This window comes from Bombus vosnesenskii, unplaced genomic scaffold (genome assembly GCF_011952255.1).
Source record: "Bombus vosnesenskii isolate JDL3184/JDL3185 unplaced genomic scaffold, Bvos_JDL3184-5_v1.1 scf7180000016273, whole genome shotgun sequence".
NCBI lineage: Eukaryota > Metazoa > Arthropoda > Insecta > Hymenoptera > Apidae > Bombus > Bombus vosnesenskii.
The window spans coordinates 1162755-1174905 of record NW_022884342.1 but is presented as its reverse complement, the minus strand read 5'-3'; the positions used below and the strand labels follow the sequence as shown (position 1 = coordinate 1174905).

At 44.9% G+C, this 12151-nt stretch overlaps 1 long non-coding RNA gene across 1 annotated transcript in view; it reads left to right on the top strand.

The window, feature by feature from the left end:
- Positions 1–12151, top strand: part of LOC117242285 — a 176923-nt gene that overhangs the window by 42982 nt on the left and 121790 nt on the right. The window contains exon 2 of the long non-coding RNA XR_004495216.1: positions 7393–7449. This is a non-coding gene — a long non-coding RNA (uncharacterized LOC117242285). The remainder of the gene's footprint in view (positions 1–7392; positions 7450–12151) is intronic.

The window sequence follows — 12151 nt, the reverse complement described above, 5'->3', positions numbered from 1 at the left end:
GACCACGAGGCTACGCCAGGCTTAGGTATTTATTCCGCGAGTATCCTAGACTCTAGGATATAACGTTCGATCCTACGTAAAATATCCTGCAGTGGATAGCTCGGTCTTTGCAGAAAGCCGGTTCTCGACATTTCGTCGCGCGAGCTATCGACCTATCGAGAGACCGGACTCTTTCATTCCGTTTTATACATTCCTTGTGATCCTCTAGTAATATGTTTTTTTTTTCTCCGCCACGTTGTCATCCTGTTATCTCGGAATAGGTGTATTATTACAGGAACGTGAGTATTGTACATCGTGGCTAATTCCGAGTCTTTATTTTTCACATTATCTTCCTTTCATCCGTTCACGCGACTTTCTACGCTTTTCCATACAATTTTCTCGAATTTGCTTCTTCCGTTATTGCTAAATATTAAATAACAATTACGAATTCCAAATATGTAATGCCTTTGGGAACGTCAATGTACGTAATAAATAATTGATAATAAATAGGTAAAATAATTTTAAGCTTTCCAAAAATATTAAACGATATTTTGCAACGAATGCAATCGCGTACCGTCGCTTTTGTTACCGAATTTTCACGATCGAGGTTATCCCGCAGACGTTAGTGAACGTCGGTCGTGATTCAAGCAAAGTGTTCGAAACGCGCAGGAATTAAGACTAATTCGAGAAGAAGATGGAGAGAGATAGAGAAAGTGAATTTGCGAGCGAGCTTTCACACAGAGAAACACGAAGAACGAAGCGCAGCGATTCCACGATAATTAAATTATTCGTCGTGGCGCGCGCTAAATTATTCCGCGGAGATTTCATTCGAGGTGCACGGCTATCTGCGTCTCTTCGATCCGGGAATAAAAGTATTTCTTTGCAATTAAAAGATAAATGACATTTACCCACTCTCATTAAGAATCCCGCGTTTGGTCGGGCTCCTATCAAACAGAAACCGCGCGATGTTTTAAATTCGCCAGCCGCAGATGCTTTCTACAGGGATCATCGGTGAATGTTTTGCAAAATTTTGAAAGATTTAGATAAGTGGAACGATATAATGCTTCTTTCTTGGCTTCCAAAGAACGTATTTCACACTCGATGCTGCGTATAAACATCGTACTTTATACGACGAATGTATTTATTTTCGGTAAAACTGGCCTTAATTTCAGCGCGTTTGAGTTCGTTTGCAAAGAGCCCGGAAAAACGTATCCCTACGATCGATAATTTAAAAGAACATTCGCTCGTAAAGGAGTCAGAATAATAGTCGATCTGCTTTTTGAGAAAGTATTTGCGCTAAAATCGTTTGATCAAGCAAACGTATAGTACGCGAACGTTTGGCCTTAAATGCAACTGTATATACAGAGAAATTGGTCTGTTCGCGGATGAGCGTATAGAGTGAGCTCGTAAAATCGGCAAAACGTGGTTGACGAAAAAAAGAATACGAGGCGCGAAACGCGGCGATTCCGTGGAACGCGGTGTAACGAAGAGCAGCAGCGGAGTAATTTCAGGATGATAAATAGTCGCAACAAGATCGAAGGTAGAAAATGCGACGCTCACCGGGCAGTGGATCGATATAGCACCGGTGGATTCTCTCTTATCGATGCTTTTATACATAGATGCATAGAGATACGTGTGGCCCCGACAATATCACGCGAATCGCCACGTTCAATTTCCAATTTATTAATTTTGCATGCGCAATATTGCGTGAGATTGCTGCGCGCACGGTTTGCTACATACTTCCAGTTGATTACACCAATTTACTTTCACGCAGTTGTTGCAAACCCACACCTGTGAAATACTATTTCGAGCTACAATATACAAGGTGTCCCGTGTCGTTTTTTCACTCTTCTTTGGATCGAAGATTCTGGCTAAAACCGAAGACGATAAGATGATGGAATTAGATTACCTCTTGAAAAAAGGATCCATAGACGCGATAGCGAAAGCCTCTATTTGTAAACAGATGTGGCGTGCATTTTCTAGCAAAGTAATTGAATTAATACACACGACATTTTTATTTAGTTTGTAAATACAAAGGATTCAAAGTTAGGAGTTCAATGAAAGCAGCAAGAAAAATTATGTAAATATTTGGGGCTTGTTTAACCTTGTTCCCAAGCCATGAACATTTCTAGCGTTTTTGAAAAGCTGTTCTCATAATTTCTTTCTCAAAATCGCGTAAACATTCTCAAAGTTCAAAATATTGATCGACCTTTGAAATTCAGATCGTTCGTCCCGTTGCTTTCCAGTGATAAATTTCAACGCACCTTGAAATAACTTCTGTACAGGTGAAAAAACTATAAGCGCGAAATTATTGCTCTCTCATCAACAAGGACTTCGATCATTCGAGGGCTCATTTTGAAGGACAAGTTGACTCGTGATTATCGTAACACCGTGTACGTATGTATCTATCGGTCGTACGAAATGCAGGCAGCTCGAAGCATGCGCCAAGGTGCAGTCGTTTCGTCTTGCACTTTGCGGACGCGTGTGCGCCCGGCACGAATAACGCGCTCGTTGTCACGCGTGGAAAATTCGTCGTCGTTGGAAATGCAGGGTATGTAGGAAAGTTAGCAGAAAATGCGTCGAACTACTTGACCGCGGTTGTTACTTTGATGGCGCGCGGAAAACACCGAAGGAAATACACGCTGCAACTCGATGCCAAATTACGAAAGTCCCCCGCGCAATTACGCGTCCCTTCCGACAATTTATCTTGGCTAAGTTTTCGCCAGATTTTCCGTGAAAACCTTGACCCTTTTTATATAGAAACAGGGACCCCTGTTTTTCCCCTCTTTTTCTTTTAGTCATACAGTATATAGTTCGTTATGTAGCGATATATAAAATAGCAGCTTTTTTTATTAAATTGCAGCGGCTAATGATCTTGCACTTTGACATTACGTTTTCCACCACATGCGCGTTAATTCGTGGATGAACGTTGGTGCCGGTTTCAAGGTAAAAAGTCTTAATGAAACATGTACCGCTGTAACAATTTTTTCCCGAGCCCTGCCGATAGCATCGTTACATCCGTGAGTCGCATGTAGGCAAGTCGCTAAATGCGTGCAGTTCCAGCAAATTTTTTTTTATTATTCCACGAAGAGAGTAAAACCGTCGTGCCGTGCACGATTCTCGCGCGTTATACGTTTCCGTACCTACGTCGATAAAAGCTGATAATCAAAAACGATTCGTTAAAAGGGGATAAGGCCTGGTTATTGCGCGAAATTATCGCGAACCTTGCAAACTCTAGAGATCAAGCACGGGTAGCTATACTTTGAACGTCTCGTCCTAAACGAAAGGAAGTAGAACGAAAAGGTAGAGATTATATATCGTACAACACATTCTACGAAGCCAGAAAAATACAGGTAGAAGAAGCAACAGCTCGAAAATAAACATGGCGGCACCTGGTGTGGTCGAACGATGGCTGCCTTAGCTAGCTTTTCCGTACTTTTACCCGACCCTGCAGCACTCGGCCCATCGCTATTCCCCCACCAACGCCGACATTTGGCTCTCTTGGCCAGGATAGAGTCGACTTAAGGGTGGGTTGTCGATGAAGAGCGGCCGGAGGTGGGGTTTTGGAAGGCAATTGACCTGCTCCGATGATACATCTTAGCTATGACTGTTTCTCGGTCGAAGCAACGAGGATCTTGGGGCTCGTGGCTCGACCTGTAAACACTGGAAACCCATCTTCCTCTATTACAGCTCGAACCTAACGAAAAAACCGGAACGCGTATCTCGTAAAGCGAACGCGAGAAAGCAACATCCGTCTTTAAGCCTGTATCCATCCACCAACTTCTTCTCGGCAGAAACCGGCAGATCCATGTCGGCGCGCGAACGTGTATATGCACACGACGTATACGTTTTCGGGCTGGTTTTTATAGGGATGAGTCGGTCGGGCTACGTGATTCCGTGGCGATGACGGGAAATGTTTTTCGAAGCAACCGGCAAGCGCTGGAAAACGGAATTAACGAGAACGGGTGGGCAGGGATGCGAGAATATTTTTAATAAGTCAAAGTTCAGGTCGTTCGGTCGTTGACGCCAGGTTACGGATGAGAACTTAAACTTCAGTTTTCTCCGAGGGCCCTGTTTCCACCTTATTAAAATCCACGGGGTGGGAGTCTCGGTTCAGCCTGTCCGTATATTATAAGCTCACAACCGAGTGCCTGGTACTCCGTGAAAACTCTCGAGCCTGGCTCCTATCAACTCTTGTTACCTTTTTACTTCGTCCTTTGATATTTTTCTTGTTGGCCGATGCGTGTCACCATTGGCAGCCGGGGAATTGCGACAAATTTTACAGAAGAAGTATTACCTCGGGCAAAGACGTCGCCGTTCGAGATTAGGAGCTTTTTATCCGCATTTAAATATGCAGCTTCTGCAGTCCATCTCTCCGGCTGCGCATTTACATCTATTTTACATTCGCCGGATTCGCGTACACTTCTGGCTACGTTTCCCGGCTCGCACGGAAATTTCCTGCTTAGATATTGCGGCCGTGGCCGTTGCACGGGGCGAATTCTAGCGGTTGCTGTTCTCTGATGCTCGCCTCCCCTGCCCTGGCCGTTTCACCGCCGACCCGGCGGCAACTTCTCCAGCAGTAAAGCGGCTCGTGCACTTTCGCAGGGTGCATAAAGCGAAACGGCCAAAGAGGTAAAAGAATTGCCGATATATGTGTTACTATGTTCGGTACGTCCGCGCGGCTAAATACGCTGGCTGTTTAGCCGACCTGCATATCAAAGTGATCCGCTGCCGTTCGACGCTGGCTCTCCGCCAATATCGGACCAATCGAAACGAAATAGAACGACCGACTGAAAATAAATTAGTCCTTTGGTCCTTTTTCTCGCGAGTCGCGCCACAACGAAACGGCTGGATATCGTTATCGATCGATTTTTATGGACTTTCAAATGGAAACACGTTTCTTTTTTCAATCCGTTAACCGGAGAAGACAAGTTAATTTGTCTCACTAGAGGATCCCTAGCCTCTTAGCCTAGTCATTCTTATATAATATCTACGTGTGCAACGATTTATCTTCGTTAACTTTTGCTTTCAATAATACAGGTGTATATATATAACTTTGACCAACGAATTTTTACAATGTAATATTATACAATTCTTCTAACATTTCGACGATGTATTGTGATTTTCTTAAAGTCCTTTCGATCGTACGCTTTCAGATATTACAACGAGACGATTGGAAACCGATCGATGGAAACGGTCTTTTCTATTAGCCGCGCGAGAAAGTTAATGACACGAGACCGAGTCTGAATCGCTCGATGTGTAGCGTGTCACCGTTCGTTCTACTTTATACTCCCTCGACGAGACCTACCCGCGCGTACCTACCCGCACCTTTTCTACAATTCTCCTGGAATAAGCAGGAAAAGCAAAATCTCGATTCGATTCACGTTCTAAATGAACTTGTTAGCGGCGCTGTTCGCTTTTTTCATCGCATCGGGACGAAATTGGACGAAAACGATCGACTAGTGTTCCCTCTCGACGCGATGGCCTCCCTTAACGAGCTGACACGCTGTCTCGTCGTTGCTCGTTTCTCTGTTTTCTTAATGCCCCGTTTCCTGGCGTGGGCGTGCGTACTTTTTTTTTATCGCGAGCCAAATTGCGCCATAGTTTGCTCGACTGCTTGTTAATACGCGTATTTTACGTCGCTTATAAATGTTAAATTGCACGGGGTTGCGTTACGCGCTTTCTCCCGTGTACTCACAGTCCGTAGAGATTATTTCTCCAAGTTGCCAAGCTTTGCCAGTCGTAGCGTCTAACGCGAGATTACTTTCAAAGTTTCTGGTTACGTAGTATCGTCGTATCGCGATGGATACATGATCGGAGACACGAATCGCTTACGAGAGACGCACACTGAGCCTTCGGATCAAATGACTCGCGTAATTACAGCGAGAGATAAAATTTACCGTATCTATCAGCGTTTCATCGCTGCATCTTCCTTCATTCGCAGGACCAGTTCTATTAGCATGTCTGTGCTATTAACCGAACCTCGAACAAATGTTCGTCGTATCTCGTTTGTTGTCCAAATAGGAAACAAGCTGTCGCATCTCGCATAATCGCAAGCAACGTGAAACATATACTGTATCGTTGCTCAACTTTTAATTATCTTTCGTTTCTAAATATAGCTGAGAAATAGATAATTTTACGTACGACCAGACGTACGTACTAAATTTCTAGTAAAATTTTTGCCTCGCCTCTTCTATGCAACGTTGCATCACAGGTCGTAATTTCTACTCTCAGCCGGTACAGTCTCCATGAAAATTTGAACATTCTCACCGGTGTGCGACCGTTTCGCAGGAAATCGAAATTCTTGCTCGATATCATCTGCGGGAAGCTGACCGCCCGACGAATCAGAGAATTCCAAGGTTAACGAAAGGGTGCGTCGCCCGTGCAACAACCGGCACGCGTACTAAATATTCATGGTGTGTATGGCGCTGCTGAGTGGCTGGGTGTAACACAGTTTGGTAACAGTTGCCAGCGGACAGAGTAGGGATAGAAAAAGTGGCAAAGTCGCCATGCTGAATCGGAGTAATGAACGGTCCGACGTACGCGTGCGCATCGTGTTTCGTGTGGCCTATGCGATATCGTGATGTATCGAGTTGGCCAGCATCGATCGATGCTTAGTATTCGACCCAGTTGCTTCCCCCCGCGCCGATTTCCCGCGTATCCAAGTAAATAATACTTTTCGTTTGTGTCGATCGGCCGATCATTAACATTCGTTTGTCGACCGCACGACCGCACGAGGGTGAGCTTCCGGCGCATCGAACTTCGTAAGTTTCCATTAAACACGCACTTAACAAACGTTTCAACTAGATCTCAAAATAGACATTGCGGATTGGATAAAGCTTGCTGAATTTGTCGGTTTTCGTATCTAAAAGGAATCCGATTAGAACATGCTCGTATTTCGGCACACACGCGTCCAATTTCATCGTGTGTATCTACAAGATTTATTTGCAACGTATAAAAAATAGCACGTGTCGATGATGGTCGAGGAACATCGCTCCGGATGGCTTCAGATAATCGTACGAATGATGGAAATCTCCTCGATGACGATCGCGAATATTTTGTCGTCGAGTGGAGATTCCAGATAATAGGGAGAATGATCGTGATAGAACGCGGCTTATTCTTATAGAAAAGATGCGCGTCTTGTTCAACTTGGTTCTATGGTTGGTCTTATGGAATTCGCTTTCTCTGGTCCTTCTTCTCGTCGAACGAACAGATACATTGCTTAAATCTCGAGCTATAAAAATTTCACCTCTTCCTTCTTTTAACTAAGATATTATACATACAAGTTTATATCGGCATACTGTCCATTTTGAAAAAGATTTCTTCTATTAATAAAATTGAAATGAACATTCAGATTTATTTTAGACCGAGCGTTAACGTTTTGTCGTTTGGACCAAGGGTCCAGTGTTTCAGATGTGGTACGTGACGAGGTTGTTGGAAACGAGGATTCGACGGCTCAGCATCCAATGGGTAAGTTTTCAAATCTATATATTAGTCAGGTAGAGTAGACGCGATAACTATTTTATCGTGTATACGAAGCTAGATATCCGCGATAATATTTGGCGTAAATTCATCGAAAACGAATCTTATTTTTGGCAAACTTTCGCAAGAGTTTTTCGATCGAATCCAAAGTCTTGCGCCGAAACGTAAAGCACGGCGTGTTAAAGCGATCGTTTAAACGCCAAAGGAATTCGAAACGAGGCAACACCTCTCTGTTTTTGAAAATGCATTATTTTTCTCGACGCGATAACGTTGTCCTCGCGGTTCTCCCACGAACAGCGAAATTTATTCAACTTACAAATAACAAGAATACCGTCGGAAAGTCCAAGTACGATATCCGCGACGAATTTCCAAACTTTCCAACACGGTTCAATCTCGAAAATTGCAAATGCAAATAAAACCGCGCGTCTCAAGAAGCACGAAAAGCTTATATAACGAGAGAGAAGCGGAGAGAACAAGAGGAAGAGCCCCGTTCGAATTAATGGAGTCGGTTATCAGGCGTAGCACGAAGACGTTCGGCTACTTTAGGAACAGTTTCATCGAGGAACAATCGAGAGGAAGGAAGGAGGCTATCTCCGTGGAACAGATAGGTCAGGAAGTTGCAAGACCAGCCACGTCGAGGTAGAGGTGCACGCGTGTATAAAAGACCGGTCCAGGGGGCTGGTGAAACGTCGACTTTCTCTATATAGATAGGTCATCGCCGGTGCGAGGCAGAGAGAGAGAGAGAGAGAGAGTCGGTTATCCGTACGAACCATCGCGTTGAAAATATTCTTCGCGAAATAGCTTTTCAGAAATTGCTTTACGATAGATATAGGAATAATCGTGCGACGGTATCGGTTCGCGACCGATCGCTGGAATTCCGCGAAACGTGGAAAAGAAGGAATAAAAAAAATGTCTCGTATAACAATGACGAAGGGAGAAGGAAAGGGAGGAAGGGGCGGAGATATAGAAAACGCGAAAGGATCTCGTTATCTCGGCTGGTTTCGAACCTGCGAGGTCCGCTTCGGTCTATTTGCCAGAGTTCGGAATAAGATCGCGGCCACTTTCGGAACTCTTCGTTTAATTAAGCTGAAAGCGCAAGCGGTTATACCGTTTCAGCTTGCAGCCTTTATGGATACGGTTTGTTTAGGAAGCACATGGAATATTCGTTCGGACCGCGCGCTGTCCCGCTCGGTGCACTCTATAGCGTAACACAGTCGAGTCACGCCGATAACAACTCGGTCCGATATCCAATTTAGATGGATACAGAGTTGCCTGGAAAGGTCACGTATTCCGAACGACGCTGCCGCTGCGTATTACCCGGAATAAAATTTGATGGAGCCACGGTAAAGGACTGCGGAATTTTCGAACATGACGAATGGACCGGCGCGATGGTTTCCTGTAATCTTTGGTCCCCTTGTTTTACGAACTGGTCGTTCGCGATGCCGCGGTATTCCTCGACTTCCGAACGACGCCCGGGTTAAAGACGTAACTCGAAAATTACCGTGAAGAATCGTCATTTACCTTTGATGATCATTGTAAGTACACGGTGTCCATATATTAGGTAAGATACCAGACCTTTACTGCGATCATTCCACAATTCCCTTCGATCGTCGAAATCCACTTATTTTCCCACGCGAAACTTATTCCTCGTCCATTCGGAAATTTACACTTCTTAGCAAAGCGAAGACTTGCCGCCGAGCAGAGAACAAGGAACACAAAATTCAACGCGGCTTTCGACGCATTCCTCGATGTACTTGGAAACGCTTGCCAGTCAAGAATCGCATCGGCGTTCCTATCACGTAAGTGAACAAGAAAGAACGGGAAACGCGAAAGGGTGTATACGGCCGAGGCTGGGATCCGCTCGCACGAGCGAGTGGATACACCGACGTATCGCGATCGCGAGGATCGACAGGGAAAGAGGAACGAGGAGAAAAAGAAAGGGAGGAAAGGTCGTTCGGCGAAAAAGGGAAAAAATTTGCCCGGCACGACGTGGTCGGACGACAATACAAAGTGACATGGTGGATGCATCGGGCAGCGTGTCGAAACGTAGGAGCGCCGCTTCCGCTGGCCGGAGGAGCCAGAGGTTGGGCTGGGTTTCTCTCCCGACAAAGAGCACGGATACACCCTGTGCACGTCGGTACAGTGGGGTTTCGCATTGATCGGCGGCCAGGAGAACAGCCTTGCTCTGATTGGCTATCCCAGACCGCGCGTCCTTGTCGCGTCGACGGCTTTCTCGCATGGTGGAACGAAGAGAGCCGAACTTCCGAGCTGTCTAGCTGGCTTCCGCTGGTTGAACAGCAACCACGAGCCCGGCCAAAACGGACGATCGACGAGGAGGGAGTCTGCTCTCGGATAGACAGAGACGATGGACCGACACACGCGCAAGAGGGACGAAGAGGGAAACGGTAAAACGAAAATGTCGAACCGACTGGAACTTGCGAGAGAGATAGACGGACGGGTCGTTTCGTGGCGAGACACGGAGAATACATAGTAAACAAAATGGAAAACCAGTGAATTGCTTCAGTGCGTAGGTCGTGTACCAAGATGGGTCAGAGACGGAATTACTTTGGACGAGCGAGGGAGGAAAAGAGAGAGAGAGGAACGGTTTATCAGTTACTTTGGAACGAGTCTATCCCTTATCACCATCCAATCACCTTTGGCTACCACCTCCGATTTACTTGCTACACCTCGTTTATCCGCGTTCGTTTTGTTCGTTTCTTTTGTTCGTCCTTGTGATTATTGTATTCTTTGGAACTATGCGAGAATATAATCGAGAGGAGGTTGAAAGGTTAAAACTTCTCGACAGATTGAGAACATGCTTAAAGAAGAAATCGTCAAAAGTTGCAGTGGAGTATCAATGACCATAGGAAAACAGGCATTCCTTTTTTTCTCCGGAAAGCTCTTATCGAGACGCCCGGATGATCGACAAGGAGGCGTCGAAGGAAAAGAAAGAAACCAGAGCTGTTTAGTGAAACGATTTGATGGAAATAGTAGCGTAGGGAAGTCGAAAGGATCGCGTATCGACGATGGCAGGAAATTGTTTCTTATCTGCGTTTCTCGAGTCGCTGTTTCGGTCGTGAGAAGGATTCCCTCGAGACTTCTTTTTTTTTTTTTTTTTTTTTTTAGAGGAACGTTCGAGCGTCTGTCGTCACTCGGCGAACCGATTTTACGCGGTCACTCTTTCCGGGCTGATTTGTTGGGAATTCTTTTCGAATTTATCGCTCGTTCTTCCTGTTCCCTCGATTGAACATCGAAAAGGTTAAAAAATTAAAATCCTACCGTCGAAGACATTCCCTTTTCAAAATTTCGTCTCTTTTACATACGTTTCGGCGAATTTCTAATTGTTACATAACGTTATATAATTTCTTCAAAGACGTTGGACAAGCCGAAGCTTCGTTAATACAGCGTCGAGTGTTTTTTTCGAAAAATATTTACCTAAATTATTCTACGTAAAGGAAAGAGATGTAGAACGTAATAATCGAAATTTTCATTCGGTTCGTCTTATTAGACAGGATATTTTATATTCTTGCGAAGGGAAGCGCACGAAAAAGATGGAGAAAATCAGCATTTCAGTTAACTCTGGTAACCTTCTGTTATCTCCGCCCAATGAAACTCGTGCACCGGCAGAACTTCATCCCTACTCCGACTCCACCAGCTTTTCAAACAATTTCCCAACCCCTCGTTCGCCATTCTTGCTAGTTTTATTCTTTCCTGTATACTTCAGCATTGTCATTTTTCTTTTAAGATCTATAGTATTTACAGTACGAATGCTACACGTCTCTATTACGCTCTAAAAAACACTGTGTTAGCTTAAAATCGGCCGATGCCGATTGTCTCTTTTCATTTATCGTTGCTATTCGTGTGGAATTGTAACCTAAATGATCGCTCATTAACAAAACGTTCTACGAAAGCGACAGGTTTCAAGACCACTATGTACAATATGTACGTATTGCTTTTCGAATATAAAATTCAGATTACCAGTAGCCTTCTCAACCTAAAAAAAGAACAGAATTTGGGAAGGGAAAGATGCAAAATGTAGATCGGTTCGCTTACCAACGGTTACCGTGACGAAATGTTTATAAAACGAAGGATCTATGGACACCGAACGTGATTGGTTTCGCATCGAAGTCCGCGAAATTTCGCTCAGAGGGCTGAGAATTCTGATTAGATGGATCCTGCAAACCTGTTCCGATGAATTAATCGCAATGAATCGTCGTTTAAATGCCTGCTACCGATTGGACAACGCACGAAACGTTAATTGGATACAGCTTCACCTTCTATTCGGTTCTGGTTTTTGCCCCGCACCCTCTTTCTGCTCTCCTGCGTCTCTTTATTTCTTCCGATCGCGGTCTGGTCGAACAACCACGCGACGACGCCACTGCGTTTATTATTACACCACCCCGGACCGGTTAATCGCGAAGCTTTATCGAAGGATCGGTGCTGTCGGGCAGTTCATAAAAAGGCTTGTTCATGACGCGCGGCAGATCAATTTCCAACGCAACTAATCCTCTATACCGCGGTTATTCCAGTCGACAGCGGCGTCTTATAATTCTTTATGCGGCTCGCGATTAAGATTTTTCGATGGTCGCGTCCGAACGCCCGCTTTAAGAAATCGTAAACCGTTTCGAGCCTGAACGATTTTATTAGTGCGTCGAACGGACCAACCAGGAGATTAGAAACTCTTCCCCCG